General features: G+C 59.5%; 1 protein-coding gene across 2 annotated transcripts in view; it reads left to right on the forward strand.

Annotated features, from left to right (window-relative positions):
* Nucleotides 1-18,660, forward strand: part of OSBPL5 (oxysterol binding protein like 5) — a 79,518-nt gene that overhangs the window by 13,340 nt on the left and 47,518 nt on the right. Inside the window, exon 1 of one of the 2 annotated variants that reach the window (XM_023238964.2) lies at nt 12,827-12,967. The exons of the other annotated variant lie outside the window; for it this stretch is intronic. The gene's annotated coding sequence lies outside the window, so the exon portion shown is untranslated. Of the gene's footprint in view, nt 1-12,826; nt 12,968-18,660 lie in introns of those variants that run through there. 2 annotated transcript variants of the gene reach the window in all.

The following is an 18,660-nucleotide window of genomic DNA, read 5'->3' on the forward strand; positions in this document are numbered from 1 at the left end:
GGCCACAGAGCTTACCAGACATTCCCAACATTTCACAAAGTCTGGTGGAATCGTGTCGGTCTAGATTTTTTGTTTTTAAGTTTCCTCCCTTTATTCCAGGAAATGAACAATAAAAAAGACATGAAATCATACTATCACTGAGTCTGAGAATAAACATCAATTGTGACTATGTTCTCTCTTTTAAAGCAGAACTAGGGGGAGGTTTTTGTTTTTTGTTTTTGAAGAGCCCTGTCAGTTAAATTGTATCTAAATACACTTCCTTAACTAGGGGAAGGTTTTTGTTTTTGTTTTTGAAGTGCCCTATCAGTTAAATTGTATCTAAATACACTTTGTTACTTTGACACATCGAGACTTAGAAGGGTTGGGAGGGCCAGGCCACCTGGAATCTATCTTTTGTCGAGCATCCCGTGGCTGGGCTACGCTGCTCGCTTGACATTGATCGTGTGTTCTGTCTGGAGCTGGAATCGGAAACTGGGAAAACAGATCGATTTAGGGACCAGAGAGCGGCCACAGGAGAGACATTTGCACTAATTGCAGAGACGTGGGCCGGTGTGCTCTCCCTTTAATACGTCTGATGAGCGAACCCACCAGTCCCTTGGGTCACATGGGGTCGAGCAGGTGAGTGTCCCATTTCAGGTGTCCCTGAGTCAGGAAATTATTGGGCTGAAGCAAGACACTTGATTAAAAATACACAATGGGAAGAAATGGCGTCTGCCAAAGAGAAATTAACGATCAGTTGTCAATATTCTAAGGCTGAGACTTACGACGGTTACCGACATATATTCCTTTTCCGAGTGTAATCGGCATGCGGTACTCCTTTTTTGTCTTAGGGGCGCAACATTGCGATGCGGCGTTTTCATACGTTGGGATGCGATCCCCCTGGTAATCCAGGCACCGCCTGTCACCTGACCGGGGCCACTACCTTGTTGACCGTATTCCCCGAGCTGCGCCTTACTTCCTGGTGACTTATTTATTTATCTTACAACTGGAAATTTGTGCTTGTTGTTATTGTCTGTTTTGTTTTAACCATATGCACTTCTTTTTGCTTTAAGGTTTATTTTTATTTATTTTGAGAGGTCTAGAGAGCAGGCGGGGGAGGGGCAGAGAGAGAAGGAGAGACAGAATCCCAAGCAGGCTCCACGCTTTCGGCGCAGAGCCCGACGCGGGGCCGGATCTCACGAGCCGAGCGACGGTGATCTGAGCTGAAATCGAGAGTCGGACGCTCGCCCGACGGAGCCCCCCAGGTGCCCCTAGAAGTCTGTTCTTTGCAGATCCCCTTCTCTTACTTCACCTGCCCCCCTCCCCTCTGCTCTGGCAAACACCAGTTTCTTTCCTGTGGTCGGTTCCTGTTTGGCTTTGTGTGTTTGTTTTGTGTTGTTAGGGTCTACGTAGAAGTGAACCGTACGGTGTTTCTCTCTGACTTATTTCACTTACTGTAATACCCTCTGGGCCCATCCGTGTTGCTGCAGATGGTAGGATTTCCTTTTTTATGGCTGAATAATATTCCTGTGTGTGTGTGTGTGTGTGTGTGTGTGTGTGTGTGCGTGTGTGTGCGCACGCACGTGCGTGTGTGTATAAGATCTTCTTTATCCGTTCATCCATCGGACAATTAGGTTGTTTCCATATCTTGGCTATTGTAAATAATGCTGCAATAAACAGGGTTGCAGACAGCTTTTCAAATTAGCGTTTTCTTTCTTTTTCTTTCTTTCTTTCTTTCTCTCTCCCTTTCTTTCTTTCTTTCTCTTCCTTCCTTTCTCTCTCTCTTTCTTCCTTTCTTTCTCCCTTTCTTTCTTTCTCTCTTTCTTTCTTTCTTTCTTTCTTTCTCCCTCTCTTTTTTCCTTTCTTTCTTTCTCTTTCTTTCATTCTCTCTCTCTTTCTTTCATTCTCTCTCTCTTTCTTTCTCTCCCTTTCTTTCTTTCTTTCTCTCTCCCTTTCTTTCTTTCTCTTTCCCTTTCTTTCTCTCTCCCTGTTTTTCTCTCTCTCCCTTTCTTTCTTCCTTTCTTTCTCTCTCTCTCTCTCTCTTTCTTTCTTATTTTTTCTTTCTCTCTTTCTTTCTCTCTTTCTTTTTCTTTTCAGATAAATACCCGAAAGTGAAATTACTGGTCACACGTTAGTTCTATCTTGTTAAATTTCTGAGGAACCTCCATGCTGTTGTCACAGTGGCCATGCTAACTTGTACCCTCCCCGACAGCACACGAGGGTTCCTTTTCCACCACATCCTCGTCGCCAGCACCTGTTGTTGTCCATGTTTTTGCTTGTGGCCACTCTGACAGGTGCGAGGCATTTCCTTGGTGAGGGGTGTCGGGCGTCCTTTCCCGCGCCGGCAGCCATCTGTGTGTCTTTGGAGAAACGTCTGTTCCTGTCCTCTGCCCATTTTTAAATCAGGTTACTTTTCCTTCTTGATAGTAAGCGGTAGGTGTTCTTTATATAGTTTGGATACTAACCCCTGTCGGACGTCCAATTTGCAAACATCTTCTTGCAAGCAGGGGGTTGCCTTACCGTTTGATTGGTGGTTTCCCTCGCGGAGCAGAAACTTCCGTTGGCTGTGATCCCGCCTGTTAGTTTTAGTGTCCGCTGCTCTTGCCTGGGGAGACTGGCCTGGAAACGTCGCCAAGACCGTCATCAGAGGAGCTGGTGCCTGCGCTCTCTCCCGGCCTCACACTTAGGTCTGTCACCCGCTTGGCCCGGCCTGTGCGTGACCTGAGGTAGGGGTCCAGCTCCATTCCTTGTGTGTGGCTGTTGTCCTGGGCCTGGCTAAGTGGCTAGAGGCCCACGGTCGACATATAAACGTCCCCAATCTGCACGGGCTGACGCTCTTCCCACAAAATAGGGCCTCAAATAAGAATCAAGGCAATTATGGTCAGTTGTTGGGAGGGAGAGTTACAACTCTGCCAGACGGAGGGTGTGGACTTCAAGGAAATGGTTTTCGTTAGGAAGCAGGAAGGAAGGAGAGGGAGTGGGGGCCGCTGGTCGTGCCCACGACAGGCCTCCTCTGGAGTCTACCTGTCCCCCAAGGGGACACAGGAGCCGCGGGCCCAGCCAGGCCCTGCCCACCCCCCCGGTTGCCCCCCCGCTGCACACGCCCACGCTGGGAATGGTGCCAGGCCCCCAGCCGGGAGCTGCATCTGGGAGGACTGCCCCACGCTTGCGGCCAAACGCCCCTGGAGAGGACCAGGTAGAGGACCCTCAGGCCTGCAGTGACGGACGCGTCTCCTCTCCCAGCCCGGACGAGGCTGGGGTCATTCCCTGGCCGGGCACGCTCCCGGTTCTAGGGACACTTCCAGAGGCTCTGAGGCACGGACGTTCATGTGTGTCCAGCCTGCCCTCCGCGGCCCACGGTACCCGCGGCTGCCTTGTCCTGCGCCAGCCCCACGGGGCTGTCACACCAGCCTCGGTGGATGACCAACCTCCATCGTCCCCTGCCCCCTGGCCACGTTCTGGGAGCCACACCTTTGAGGGCTTGGGTCCCCCGGCCCAGGCCTGGCAATAGGACCCCGGGCCCGGCAGCATCTCTGGGAAGGTCTGGAGCTGGTCCTGCACGTGGGCCCTCTCCGGAGCCCTCGCAGGGCCTGGTGTGTGCGGGCAAGCCGAGCCCGTCCTACTCACTCCTTTTTGATGTTTCACATCATTGCTTACCACTTACGTATATACACTTTTCCATCGTTCCCCCGACACGCTTTTGTCAAGTGTGATCACACTCTGTAAAGTTCACCCTTTTCAAGGGGTAGCGGTTTGAGCTTTGCACACGTCTGCCATAGTGTAAAGACAGTTCCGACAGCCCCCAGAACCTCCGGGTGTCTCCTCGCGGTCGGTGCGCCCCCACCCCCAGCCCCCGGCAAGACTGATGTGGCTCCGGTCCCTACACCTCACCTTTTCCAGAACGCCACACGCATCATGCCGCACGTAGGCCTTTCCATACACTTGCAGGGCATTGGGACTCATCCGTGTTGTCGGGCCCGTCTGCACTCTGTTCCTTTGACTAGCTCTCCGCTGAATGGACGTACCACAGTTTGCTTATCCCCTCCTGTGAAGAACACTGGGTTGCTTCAGTCTTGGGCCATTATGAATCGAGCCTCTTGTGGGTGTAGGTTTTTACTGAAATACCCAGACGTGGGATGGGCAGGCCCCATGGTCAGTGTGTGCTTTTCCTAGGAGAAATCGCCAAACTGTCATTCCAGGCGGCGGCACCATTTTGCACACACACACGCACGCACACACACACACACACACGCACACATGCACTTCGCCGCCTCTGCGAGCAATGTGTGAGGGCTCTGCTGCCGCACAGCCGGGCCAGCACTGGGGTTCCTCGCCTGCGTGGTGGGGATTCCAGCCACTCTAATGGGCACATAGCGGCATCTCATGGTGGCTTCCGTCTGTAACACCCTCGTGAGCAAAGCCTTCCCGTAGCCTTATTCGCCACAGGTACGCCTTCTTTGGTAAGAAGGTTGCTCAGATCTTTTCCCCCTTTTTACTGGGTTGCTTTTATTTTCTTAGTGAGTTCTGACAATTCCTTATGTATTCCGAATACTGGTCCTTTATCACATTCGTGTTCTGCAAACATGTTCTCTTAGCCTGTGGCTTGTCCTCTTAATGTCGTTCAAGTTTTCCTTTAATGTTTATGTAATTTTGAGAGAGAAACAGAGACAGTGCGCAAGCAGGGAGGGGCAGACAGACAGAGGGAGACACAGACTCTGAAGCAGGCTCCAGGCTCCGAGCTGTCAGCACAGAGCCCCCACGTGGGGCTTGAACTCGTGAACCGCGAGATCATGACCTGAATGGAAGTCGGACGCTCAACCGACCGAGCCGCCCAGGCGCCCCTTGTCTTCTTACTCTCTTAACAGTGTCTTTGAAAGAGGAGAAGTTTTGAACTTTGATGAGGTGCTGAAGTCCGATGTATCATCTTACGCTGGTACAGATTGTGCTTTTGGTATTGTAGCTGAGGAACCACGGCCCAACAAAGTCACAGAGAGTGTCTCCTGTGTTGTTCCTTGGAGTTTTGTGCTTTTATGTCTCCGGGTCTGGGATAGATGCTGAGTTGACTTTTGGTTACGGTGAAAGGTGTGGACCACGGCTTATGTGTGTTTATTTTTGCACGGGCTGTCCACTTGTTTCAATACTGTTGCCGGAAACATTCTCCTTTCTCTGCCGAATTGCCTTTGTATCTTTGTCAGAAGTCAATTGACATATATGTGTGGGTCTGTTTCTGCCCCATCGACCTCTGCGTCTCTTCTTCTCCCAATACTGCAATCTTGATTTCTTTGCCTTTAGCGTAAGTCTTAAAGTCAAGCGGTGTGAGTTTTCCAATTTTATTACATTTTTTCAGAACAGCTTTGGATATTCCAGTTACTTTGATTTTCCGTGTAAATTTTAGATTCAGCGTGTCACTTTCTATACCAAAAGATCCTACCAGAATTTGGACTGAGATTGCATTGAATCTATCGATCAGTTTGGGGGCAAATTAACATTCAACAGTATTAAGTGTTCCAGTTCATGAGCATGGTATGTCTCTCCATTTATTTCTTATTCAGTGTTTTTTTTTTTTCCCATCAGTGTTTTGCGTTTTCAGCAAACAGACTTTTTGCATATTTTGTTAGATTACATTTATTTTTTTTTTAATTTATTTATCTTTGACAGAGACAGAGTGTGAGCATGAGCTGGGGAGGGGCAGAGACAGAGGGAGGCACGGAATCCGAAGCAGGCTCCAGGCTCCGAGCCGTCAGCACAGAGCCCGACGCGGGGCTCGAACTCACGAACCGCGAGATCACGACCTGGGCCGAAGTCGGACGCTTAACCGACTGAGCCACCCGGGAGCCCCTGTTAGATTACATTTAAATGTGTCAGGTACTTTGGTACAGCAAGGGTAGTGGAGACTTTGACGATAATGGTGGTGGGGGGATGATGGTGGTGACGGCAGTGATGGTGACAATGGCGATGATGTCGATGATGATGATGATAATAGCAGGAGAGGAGTGGGTGGGAGTGGCCAAGCCTAGATCCACATCGTCCTGACTCCAAAGCCCAAGGTCATTCCAGCCATACTGAAATCTTTATAATGCACCTTCCAGCCTCATCGTTATCAGTGGCTTTCAAACCTTTTAATCTCAGGATCCTTTCCCTTTTAAGGAAAATTAACGGGACCACAAAGAACATTTGCTTCTATCGATTAGTTCATCAATGTTTACTCCAATTAAAAAATATATTTGATGACTCATTTAAAAATAACAGTGACAAGCCCATCATATTAACATAAATAATGCGCTACTTATCTTCTTAAATAGCGCATTATTCACGAAGACTGTATTTCCCAAAATAAAAGTATTTAGTGGAGAGAGTGGAATTGTTTTGCATGTTTTTGAGAGTCTTTCTAATGTCTGGCTCAACGGAAGCCAGCTGGATTCTCACACCTGATTCCGCGTTCAATCCGTTGCGACCTCGCATGGCTGTAGCCTCTGGAAAATTCCCCGTAAGCGGCAAGAGGACACAGGCGAGAGAGGCGAGTAGCATCCTGGAAGCGAAGCGAGTGTTGTCATGCTTTGGACGGCTGGAACGGTCTCAGTGGCCCCAGGAGGGCTCCAAGTTCACGCTTTGAGAACTGCCGCCCTAGATCCTCCGAAGCCAGTGTAGACGTTGTCAGCGGCGGGGCGTCCCGCTGTTCCTGCGGGGACACCAGAAGCGGCCCGAGCGCCCCGTGCTCCGAGGCTGCCCTGCCACGTGACCCGCGTGACCTTCCCTCCCCGCGTTCTCCATCACCTGTGCGCGCTGTTGCCGGGGTTCTCGTCCGCCTTCTGGTGCACAAGTGCTGCCCGCCGTCCAGAGCCAGCCCCGCGCGAGAGAGTGGCGGGTGAGGCCGTGTCCTGGCCAGGGGAGCAGCGTTGGAGACGGCCACCAGGCCCGGCGCTGGGAGTCTGCAGAGCTGCCCTCCCGGGGGCCGGGGTCCGCATCCCGAGACGAAGCATCTCCGTCAGGCACCCAGCGGCCGCTGTGGCCGCAGATCTTGCCTGGGAACCTTTTCTTTCAGCGCTCACTGTCCGTGTGTCCCGTCCAGGCAGCGGCCCTGGGCCCTCCCCGACAGAGAAGAGACGATTTGCCAGATTCCTCATGGTTCTCCCAAGGGCAGGCTCTAGAAAGCCGGCTCTCAGCCCCTAAGTGGGCTTGCCAAATCCCTTTTGGCCGGAGCGTGATGACAAGACCGAGAGCGCAGGCCCCAGGGGAGGCTCAGCCTTCAGTGTTCCAGGAAAAGCCCTCGCTGCCCACTCCCTCCTGTCTGGAACCAGGTAGGGAGGGCAGGGGATAGGCGTCCAGCCTGGGTCTGCTCTGGTCAATGCCTTCCAGGACCCTGGGGCTGTGTCCTCAAATGGAGACTCAGAACAAAAGCATTTATTTATTTTATTTTATTTTATTTTATTTTATTTTATTTTATTTTTTATTTTTGGGACAGAGAGAGACAGAGCATGAACGGGGGAGGGGCAGAGAGAGAGGGAGACACAGAATCAGAAACAGGCTCCAGGTTCCGAGCCATCAGCCCAGAGCCCGACACGGGGCTCGAACTCACGGAGTGCGAGATCGTGACCTGGCTGAAGTCGGACGCTTAACCGACTGCGCCACCCGGGTGCCCCCAAAAGCATTTGTTTAGAGAGGAAGAGAGAGGGAGGAGAGCACACAGAGGAGGGCAGAGGGAGAGAGAGAGAGAATCCCAGGCAGGCTCCAGGCTCAGTATGGAGCCTGATGCGGGGCTCCATCCCACGACCCTGAGATCGTGACCTGAGCCGAAATCAAGAGTCGGATGCTCACCCGACTGAGCCACCCAGAGGCCCATCGGAACAAAAGCATTTAAAAGGGAAAGAAGGTCCCGAGCCGAAGACTGGCTCGCCAATACAAGCACTGCGGGTATTCGACGGGCAAACGCAAGACGCCTAAGGTTACCTGCTGTTGTGGGGTGACGTGTGTCCCCCAGGAAGACAGGTCCACGCCAAACCCCCAGGGCCTGAGACTGTGACCTGATTTGGACATAAGGTCTTTGCGGGTGTAATGAAGTCAAAGGTTTCCTCCTGAAATCATTCTGGATGATCTCGGTGGACCCTCAATCCAACGACTGTGTCCTTATGCGAGAAAGGAGAGGGAGATTCGGGACAGCGACACAGGAGGGCGGAAGGTCGGGGGCCGACGGAAGGACGCATCCACAGGCCAAGGAGCGCCGAGGATGGCCAGCGCCTTCTCCAGCTGAATCCGGCTTCCGGATGCTGCTCTCGCCTGGAGGAGAGGTCAGCAGCAGGCAGAAATGTTCCGGCCCAGCTCCAGGAGGGCCCTGCAGGAGCCCGAGGCCGGGGGCGAGCCAGCTGGCCCCGCTCCTCCAGGCGCTGCCGACCCTCAGGGTGCTTCGGGGCGACCCCGCGAGACTCCCCAGGCGCGTCACCCCACCTCTCAGCCGTGCCCACCGTGGTCCTGCCCCCTTCTCGGTGCTCAGTGCTCTGGAGGGTGCCGCAGGCGCTGACCCCACGCAGGAGGGCCAGACGCAGAGTCTGGACATTTATAGGGGGTGTTGCCCTATAAATAGCACCTTCTTGTTCCTCCAGGTGTCCGAGAGACAGGAAACGCCACGTCTCTATACCGGCAGGCGTGTGTCTCCATCAGGGGCTTAGGCGTGTCTTTCGGGAGGATGGGTACGCGTGTAACCCAGCGACGGGCAGAGGCAGGGGAGCAGGCGGGCACGTGTGAGCGCCACCCAGGCAGCAGGCCTGCTCAGGACCCCCCAGCACAGCGGCAGCCCCCCCCCCTCCTCCCCGGCATTCTGCAGGCCGATTCCACGGCTGGACTTCACCGGTTCCCCGGAGAGAAGGAGACAACGGAAAAGGGCCCCTGCTCTGCGCCCCCCACCTGGCTTGGTGGCTGACCTCCTGGAGGAAGAGGGCCACATCAGGGGACAAGGAACCTCTCTGCTCCACCCCAGGCCCCACCTCCCCTCTCTGCTCTGGGAACTGAGCCGCTGCGCCCAGACACGGTCCCGCCCCGACCCGCCCCAACCCGCCCTGTCCTATCCTGCCCAGTCCAGAGAAGGAGAGGGAGAGCCCGCCTCCTGCACTGGGGAGGAGCTCCAGCCGGCCTGACATGTAGCCCCGCCTCAGTCCTTCCAGGCTGCCTGGCCCCCAGCTGATGGCCTCACCTCACTGCTATGGTGACCCCCACCTACAGGGAGCCGGGGTGCAGTGGGTCACACGTGGAAAGTGGGGACACAGTGCCAGGCCCATGGTGAGGCATTGATCAGCACCACAAGTGTTTTTCTGATCAGCCGTTGTGTTGTGGAAAGCGTGTGGGCTTTGAGCTTCTCCTGTTCGGAATGTGGGGAGGGGGTCAGGCTCACCCGCCCTGGCCAACCCCCCAGGCTTCCCCGCTGCTGCCCAGGGCAACGGGATCTGGGCCCAGCTAGGAGTAGGGGATCCCAGCTAACTCCAGCGGCACCCTTACTACCTGGGCCTCAGTCTTTTCCCCTGAGAAATGGGAAGATCATTACTGCAGCCTGAGCTAGCTTGGAAAGATTAGGGACGGAGGCGGCTTGTCATGCCTCTGGTCCAGCTCCCTCCTCCCCCGTGGACCACGGCCCACCAGTGCCTGGCCCTGCAGAGGCCGGAGCCCCCGGCAACCCACCCCTGCAGACACCCTCTCTGAAACAGGCCCGGGTATGTTCCATCCTGTCCCGGCTACCCCAGCCCTTGCCAGGGGGACAGCCAGGCACAAGAGAAAGGGCGGGGGCTTGTGCGGGGTGCTCTCTGGACCTCCTTCTCCTTTAACTAGGCGACAGGGTGGAGGGGCTCGGAGCACACGGCTGGGAGTGAATCCTCGCCCACTGTGAGAGCTTTCTTCCCGGCTCTGTGCCTCAGTTTCCCCATCTGTAAAACAGAGCCGGTCACGATAACGCCTGCCTCCTAAGGCGTTTGGGTGGTTTAACCGACTCAGTGTGTCCAGAGACCCTCAGCACGGAAAATGTGGGATAGGGTGTGGGTACATGAACAGGAGGTCTGGGGGAGCTGGGCGACCCCCAGGGACCGAGCCACCGCTGGGAACTAAGGACCGACCCCAACCGTCAAAAGTTTATTCTACAGCAGGGTTTCTGGAAACACATGGTTCCCGGCATGGGATGCAGTCCTGTGTGGCGATGGGTTTTTAGCTGTATCCCCGGCCTCTACCCACTAGATGTCGGGGGCACCCCCCCAGGGCCGACACCCTGGGATGTCCCCAGACATCGCCAGCGTCGCCTCAAGAGGAGAGGCCACGTCGCCCCGGCTGAGGTTGCAGCCGCCTTAGCTTTCAGTTACGTTCCACTCGCTCAAGAGTCAAGGCCACATTTGCAAAGGAGCCTTTAAAAATCTTGCTTCTCACAGGCACGTCTGGCGGAATCATCTCGAGTTGGAAGTTAGTAAGAAGCCCGTGGCCGTTGTTCACGGACAGTGCCAGCCGTTCCTTCCCCCTGGGTCCGCCTTAGAAGTCTGCTCCCCCTCTGGGGACTCTGGGCCTCGCGGAGCTGGGGAGGAGGGAGGGCCACTCTCGTCCCCACTTCTAGGTGAGGACAGCAAGGCACAGGGGTGCCCGGACTTGCTCGGGCCCCAGCAGCTCTAGGCGGCTGTCCTCTGTGCTCCGCTCATCGCCCAGCCTCCTCACAGTTGTGTTTCCTGCCCTGAGCGCGGTGCCCCGACCCTGCCTCTAGCTGACGGGCAGGTGCGCTGAGGCCCAGAGGAACAGGAGCTGGGCGGCATCCCCTTTCATCGGGCCGACTCCCCAGAACCAGGCGAGAAGCTGGAAGGGGGGGCCCCCTGGAAGAGTCCAGTCCCAGCCGTGCAGCTGAACGGGGCACCTGACACCTAGGTGCCGGGGCCGGTAGCGTGTCCCCCTCCTCCCTTCCCACGTGGCCGTCTGGCCATCCATCCCAGTGAGAGCATCAGGTCAGGCTCCACCCTCTGACCCACCCGCCTCTGTCACCTTGGAGGGGGGCTTCCCCCCTCCCCATCCCTATTCTTGGCCGGGCGTCCCTTTGACCTCCACCCTCAGCAGTGTCATTTTGTGAAATCAAGCTGGCTTCCAATAGCCAGCATCATCAGTGACTGGAAACTTTCCCTACTTTGGCCCCTGGGACCTCCGCCCCCGGGGGCCAACAGCTTTGTTTTCTTCCTCAGTCCCCTGTAGATTGGCCCCGGCAGTAAGCAATTTGCCAGGCTCCTGGCCACCACACCCCAGCTTTGCACAGAGGCTTCCAAGAGTCGTCCTGGCCCGGGTGGTCTGTCCTCCCTGCATTGCGCACTGAGCAGGCCCTCTCCTGGAGACGGGGGTCCACTATGGCCCTGAGCATCTTGGCTGAGCAGTTCTGCGTGGGAAGGCCTTGCAAGGTGACTCTGGGGGTAGGAGCAGGCAGGCTAGCCCTGGGGGTGAGGGTGGGGGTGCAGGGAGCCCAGAGCAGGCCCAGGCATCACACACCCCAGCCCGTGGCCCCTCTGAGTGCCATCAGTCGCTGGTGCTTCTGTGCCCCAGGGGAACCACTGCCTGGTCTAACAGGGGGCAGAGTGCTCAGGCTGGAAGGGATTTGGTCCGGGCCACCCACCTGCCGGCTGGCTGCAGAGCGAAGCTAGGCATTCCTGCAGGGGACCCCCCCAGTGCCTTCTACAGTCCCTGGGGCTGAAAGGGGCCCCTGTGGGCAGGCAAGTATCCCAGGCTTGTCTCTTGATGGCCTGGCTGCATCCCCCTGACCTTCAGGCTTAGGGGCCGCCCTTGAGGCACTCTTGGCCCAACATAAAATGAAAAGGTGGAAACACATGTGTGGGCCAGCAGCTTTATATTGGGAAGGAGGCTGGGGGAGGAGGCTGGCAGGGGGGCGGCGGGGGGGGGGTGGTGTGGGGGGGAGGCTGGGGGAGCAGCCTGGGGTAGGAGGCTGGGGCTCGGCTGAGGGTCAGCCTCTTCTCTTGGAAGGGAACAGGTAGAGGGTTTCTGCTTGGAAAAGGTCTGTGCCCTTACGTGTCCTACCTGGTCTGGGGATGCCTGGAAGGGGCCCGGTTCGGCTAGTCCGGGTCTCTGGGGGATAGTTACTATGGGAAGGCCCCGGGCGGTTCAAGACCAAGGTTCTAGAGCGCCTCAGTCTGGGGGACCAGGGCTGGGGAGACCCTGGGGCCAGCAAGGAGCTCAGAGCACTTTAGAGCCTCACTCCTCAGCTCCCAGCTGGGGTGGTTCAGCAGGTCTCTTCTATGCAAAGGGGCTTTGGGGTCTAATAGGGTCTCTGGGAGCAGGGGGGGTGTCGGGGGACACACAGAAGGAAATCTGCAGGAGCCGGGGCTTCCTAGCAGGAGTCCTGAGGTGCATTAGAAACACGGGGTGTGGGTGGGGGGCGGGTCAGAGCAGACATGGAGCACCAGGACAAAGGGCTCCGGTTTCTGGGGTTCCCCCCAGGTTCCAGGAGTGTCTGTGACTGGGACAAAAATGATGACCATTTCTTGGGCTCAGGATGAGAGAGGGGGTACCCCGACTCCCCTAGGGTGGTCTGGAGGCCCGCATGCACTCTCCTGTCTCTGGCAGAGCCCTCCCAGGCTGCCCCCCACTCACCACCATCAACCCTGCCCGGGCGGCCTGGCTGGTGGCCGCACCCCGGACCTGCCCGGCCAGGGAGAGGGGGGCCGAGAAAGGCTGGGGTCCCTGCGCCCCGCTCCAGCGCGGCCCTCCCGCCCCTCCCCCTTACCCGCTCCTCCTCCCCCCTGCTGCCCCCTCCCTCCTCCTCCCCGCTCCTCCCCGCTCCTCCCTTGCTCCTTCCTCCCGCTCCCTCCCTCCTCCCCGCCCCCTCCCCTCCCGGCTCCCTCCTCCCTCCTCCCTCCGCCGCCGCTCCCTCCCCGGGCTCCGCGGTTGGATCAGTCCTCTGGCATTTCCTGCAGCCGGGCCGCGCCGCCAGCTGAGCCCCGCGCGCCCGGCCCCGCCGGCTCCGAGTCGCGGCACGGTAGGGGTGCGGCGGGCGGGGAGGGCGCGGGAGGCGTCCGGGAGGGCCCGGGGAGGGGCCCGGGGCGCCCCGCGGGCCGGCCGCCGGGGTCCGGGGAGCCCTGCGCCGGGAGGCCCGCGGGGCCCGGGCACCGGGACGCAGCCCCGCGGGGAGCCCCGGCCCGGCGCGCGGAGGGGAAGCGCGGGGCGGCGGGGGGCAGGTCCCGGGCGCGCGCAGGCCGGGCCGCGGGTGGGGCCCGGGCGTGGGGAGCGGCGCGCGCGGCCCGAGTCCCGCCCGGCGGGGCCCCAGGGAGCGGGGACGCGGGAGTGCGGGGAGGGGGGTGCGGCCTGCGCGCCCCCCACGCAGCCGGCCCTGGTGGGGGGGGGAGGGGTCTGGGCGCGGGGGTGGAGGGGGGTGCCGCGGCGGGCCGGGTCTGGATCCGGCCGCCGGCCTCGCAGGGGCGGGATGGTTCCGAGGGCGGCCGTGGGTGGGCCCCCCCAGCGCGAGGGAGGGAGGACCCCTGCCTCACCCACCAGCCCCGGCCACCGTCTCTAGGCCACCGGCCCCCGGGAGACAGAGCGTCAGGAAGTGTTGGGGCGGAGGGAGGGACACGAGTCTAGGAGGGTCCTGTGCACCTGAGGATTCTTGGGAGGGTGGGACGCGGTGTCGGGGGGGGGGGGGGGGGGCGGCTGCCAGCAGCCCCTGGAGGGCCGCTCTCCAACTGGGCTCCTCCCGGCCCCGCCAGGGCCCCCTCCCCCCCTGGGCTGGGCCGTCTGCTGTCAGAAGCCAGCTGGAGTTAGGATTTCGAGTGTCTGGGGGTGTGGACAGGGCCCTCCAGGGGCGAGGTGGCTTCTCTGCCCCCACACATCCTTGAGCTGAGCCAGGCCTGGCCTTGCTGGAGCAGCTGGTTGGATTTCTGCTCTTTTGCCGTCCCAGGATTTGACTAACTTGCTGCTCTGTCTACGCTGGAAATAATTTATATGTCTGCCTGAGCCCCTTCCAAATGCCTTTTACAGGCGCACGCCTGTGATTGTCCCCAGGGTACAGCCCCCAGGCCAGGGGCAGGCCCAGGGCGTCACAGCTAGGTTCAGGGGCACAGCCTTTGGGTTGGACGTGTGTGTCCTTGGACCTGTGCGCGCTGTAGGGAACCAGGTCCCAGTCAGCAAAAACCGTGCGCTGGGCCGTCGCAGGCTGAGTGGTCTCTTGGCTGCATTTTTGCCCCAATTCCTTGGCTCCTTGAACTTGACAGGCTCTGCGAGCAGCAGGCAGTTCGGGGGCGCCTGCCGGTGGCTCCCCTTCAGGCTCCAAGCTCCAGATCTGCAGATTCTATTGTGTGCTGGCTCAGCACGCGTGTGTGGGGCAGGGCCCGGGTGCCAGGGAGGCGGACGCCGAGGGTGTCTGTCTGTCTGGGGTGTCCTGCCGGGCTGTGTTTAGAGAAGGTGACGGAGCAGATGGACCGGGCGAGGACCCTCTGACCTTCTGTGCAGATGTGGAAGCCTGGGCGGTCCATCCCGGAGGCCAAGTGGCACCTCCTTCCTGGGCCGGGCCAGGCGGGGGCGGGGAGGGGGTGGGGAGGGGGTGGGGGTGGGGCTCGGAGTGGGGCCACGAATCTGGAACCTGTCGTCTTCGAAGGTCTGCTGCTGGCTCTTTACAGAAGGCCGAACCTCCCCCTGAGGGTGGGTTTTATTTACTATGCTGAGAGCGTCCAGGATCAATGTCTCTCCTGAAATCTCTCCTCCCGGAAGCTTCCCGAGCTGGGAGAGTAACCCGACAGGCTGCGCTCGGGGAGGGGAGACCCCCCTCCTCCTCCCCGTGACAAGCTGGCGGTTTGAAGACTGTTATGTGTCTTCCTCGGCAGCTGTGTTTTGGGGACTTGTGCTTTCTGCTGATTCTGTGGCTGAGCCGGTTGTGAGTGTGCCAGCACACGTACACGCGACCCAAGGTGACAGCAGCGTGCCCCGCCCCTTTCCCGGCTGTCGTTCGGGCGACAGGTGTGCAGCCGGCCCTGCAAAGCGGTGCGGAACCGGCCCACAGGCGAATGGGGGAGGCCCGAACCCCGGGATGGGGCCGCAGGGGGCCGAGCGCAGGGGCGCACCGTGCCTGGCAGAGGACCCTGACGTCCTGACGCGAAGGAACCGGGTATGGCCCTGGGTGCCGGCTCTGCCCCATAACCGACGGCGCCTCCAGGCCAGGGAAACAGAACTTAACAGCCGAAGGATGAGCTGTCTGAGGGTCCCAAGCCAGCCCGGACAGGCTGCTCACCTGGGGAGCCGTCCGGGCGGACCATGGAACTTCTGCAGGGGGCGGTAGTGACGGGTGAATACGAGGAACTTGGACGTGGGAGCGTCTGGTTCTCTTAGCACGGCGGTCCTTCCACACCAGGGCCCCGGCGTGCAGCGTGTGCAGGCGGGCGTGAATTTGGCTGATGCTGGCCTGGCGTCTGTGAGCGGGCACCAGCTCAGGACCTGCCCGACTGAAAACGCGGACCGGGGCCGGGGACAGGGGCACGACGATGGGTCCAGCCTAGAGTTCTTTGTCCGGCGAGGCGGCTGAGGAATCGTCTTCCCGGCACCGGGAGAGTCGGGGGCCCAAGATGTGGGGCAGCCTGAAAGAGATTCAGGGAGGGAGCTGCAGAGCCCGAAGTCGCAGAGAGGGGTGCACGATGACCCCAGGAAGGGCCCCAGAGCCGTCCGGCCGGGCCCCCCGGGAGGCCCAGGGCCACCGGAGAACTGCCAGCATTATCTAGGCCATCGAGCCAGGGAGAGACGGTCCCCACCGCTCGGGACCTGAGCTGGCCGGCTGGCTCTAGGGGATCCAGGATACGCGGGGGGCCTTTGTCGCACGTCTCAAAGCCAGGGCTTGGTGTAGCCTACCTGACGTCCACTCTTCTGTCCAGGCCCGCCCCTGGCTGTCCTCCAGCAGCCGCTGGACCACACCAGCCACCCAGCAGGCTCCAATCCTGCCCTCCTGGTCCTTCTCCGGCCAACAGCCAGCATGAGCTTTAAAAATATAGACCACATCACATAGCTTCCCCATTAGAGTGCCCCGTGATTCACACTGATCTCCCAATAATTCCAGACTCCTTCCCGAGCCGCACAAGGTCCCGTCCACCTCTGTCGGGTCTCCCCCGCCGGCGTCCAGCCCCAGGCCCAGCCTCCGTCACTCTGGGGCCTTTGAATTCCCCGTGCCCTCTGCCCAGGATGCTGATTCAGACCTCAACTCGGGTGTCGCTTCTCCTGGAGACCCTCCGTCCCCGATGACAGTGCCCGTGGCTGGGGGGCCGTGCTTTGTTCCTTAGCAGCTCTGATCCGTGTCTCAACGATCTCCATTCCGCGTTGGTTTCATTGAATGACTGGCTGTGGAGAGAGCAGGTGGGCCAGAGCCGGGCCCACGGCGGGCACTATTAGCACGGGTGGTCGTTGTTCGTTTGTTGGCTGAATGTGTGCTCGGGGCCTGGCACGTAGTGGGTGCTCTGGTCACGGGAAGCCCTAGGATCGTCGTTGCCTGGGGGAGCCAGTGTCTGCATGCGATGCCCTCCCCCCACACTGTCCCGAATCTCCCAGATCTCCTGTCCCTGTCCCCTGGCTTCACCGGATGTGCTCATATTCAAAAGGCCCAGCTTCCCGCCTTCCCCAGGGTGACTGTCATTCCTGAATTGTAAATAGAGAGCGCACGGGGCTTACCTGGGAGGAACGCCTAATGTTTTATTTGGCAAGCGAGGTGGCCTGGCCTGCCTCAGCCCCTCTGACCCTGGCTGGGACGAAGGGCTCAAGGGGAAGATGAGGCCCCCACGGCTGATCGGTGCCCGCCCAGTCACAGGGATGTGCACAAGGCTTAAGGAGACCCTAAGGAGGGGATCTGGGAATACCCCGTCCCACAGGCTAAGGCCAGGGGAGTCTGGAAACCAGGCGCAGGCCACGCTCTGCTGTGGAGACAGGCAAGTCCCCAGGAGGCGGAGGGAGGAGGGGGAGCAGGGCCTCCTGGTCCTCTGCCGGCCAGCAGGCAGGGTGGCGCTTTTGTCCCTTACCCACAGCCACATTGGGAAGAGCCTCTTCCACGAAGGGCAGGCCATCCAGGCCGAGGGGAGGGGGCCCCTGTGGTGGCATCATCCTGCCGCCTGCTGGGGTAAATAGGCACCAGGAGGGTCGCGTAAAGGGCCAGCTGCTGCTGGGGAGGAACGGTGGGCCGGTGTCCTGCCCGCCTATTGGGGCGAATATGACAGAGGGCCCTTCAGAGGGCCTGCGGTGACACATCAGCTTCCCTGGGCCACCACGGCCCCAGGGGACCACGAGCGGCCCAACAGGAAGGCCATTCTAGGACAGACTCCACCCCACTCGTCAGGAAGGCCCCCGAGCCCAGAGCCCGCACGCAGACCTGAAGTCCCCCTGCTCTGGGACGTGAACTGTTGCCAGGGGCCCGCGCTGCTTACGGGGTGTCGGTGGGGTGTGGCTTTCTGTGCCTTGGCTACTTTGTCACGCCTGGGACTGGGTTTCGGGTTCTTCTCATTTGCCACCAGTGCTCGGCCACCCTGGAGGCGGGGAGGCCTTCGGGATGCCCTTACCGCCACGGCCCTGCCCTGGGCGCAGGCTGTGGGCTCCTCGCCCCAAGCCTGGGAGGCAGGGGGTGCCCTGTTTCCACCTCTCCGCAGTGCGCCCCGGAACAGAGCCCTCTCGTGGTCTCTGGGTAGCACTGGGGTAGCAGCACAGCCCTGTCCTTCCTGGGATCCCTGTCCGTTCTCCCCCACCCCTCCCCGGGCTGCAGGGGCCCGGCTGAGTAGGGAGGCGACTCAACAGGAGATCCTGACCCGGGCTCCCGGCGCCTAGCACAGACCTGGGGCTTCGGGTCGGGGAGAGGCCTGGCCGGGACCAAGGGGTGGGTGGTGTTAGGGCTCAGGGCGGATTTGGAGGCCTGGCCAAGGACGATCTGGCTCAGGGATTTCCTGATGGCAATCTGTTTACCTCCTAAAACTGCCTTTCCCCGCTTGTAAGCACGGGCCACGGCAGTCCTGCGAGAAGTCGGGAGAGGGGCTGCTATGCCCCTCGGGTAAGCGTCCGCCTCCAGTTGGTGGCTCTGGCCCAGCTCCTTGTGGGTCAGGAACCAGACGTCCGTGTTGACCTGAGGCCAGCTGCCCAGAAGGGCCTCGGGGGTGCTGGGACCTGGCATTAAAGCCCAAAGCTGGGCCATAGGTGTCGTGCGGTGGAGGGAGTAGGACCTGTCGCCTGGACCTCTCTGCCTTAGCATATGCTGTTCCCTGCCTGGAAAGCTCTTGAATACAGCAGACGGGACGTTCGGGGAGGCTCAGCCCTGGCCGGACACCTTCTCTGTGGAGCCTGAAGTCTCCGGGGCGACCATCTGCCCTTTCCCTTCCCATGTGCCTGGTCTTCTGCTACCGGCCCCAGTCCCTCCCATCTGAGCCCCCGACTCCCTCTCACACTTGCTGGGAGAACGTCATTTGTCCTTTCCCGGCTGCTCCGCGAGCCGCTGCTTTTGTTTGTTTGCTTTGGGTGTTTTGTTTTTCCACGCAGAGGCAGGCAGATAGCTGGAGCTCGTGAGGCCGGATGCCCCGGTCTGTAAACACCTCCTGTAGAAAGTGCTCCTGACTTCCTGTGGGGACTCTGTGCGGTGACCCGTCCGACCGCACGGATGCCCAGCGCCCGGTGATTAGAACGGAGGCTCGGCGGTCGGCAAACTGGGCGGGAGTCCCTGCCCGATTC

This window comes from Felis catus, chromosome D1 (assembly GCF_018350175.1).
Source record: "Felis catus isolate Fca126 chromosome D1, F.catus_Fca126_mat1.0, whole genome shotgun sequence".
NCBI classification, from domain to species: Eukaryota; Metazoa; Chordata; class Mammalia; order Carnivora; family Felidae; genus Felis; species Felis catus.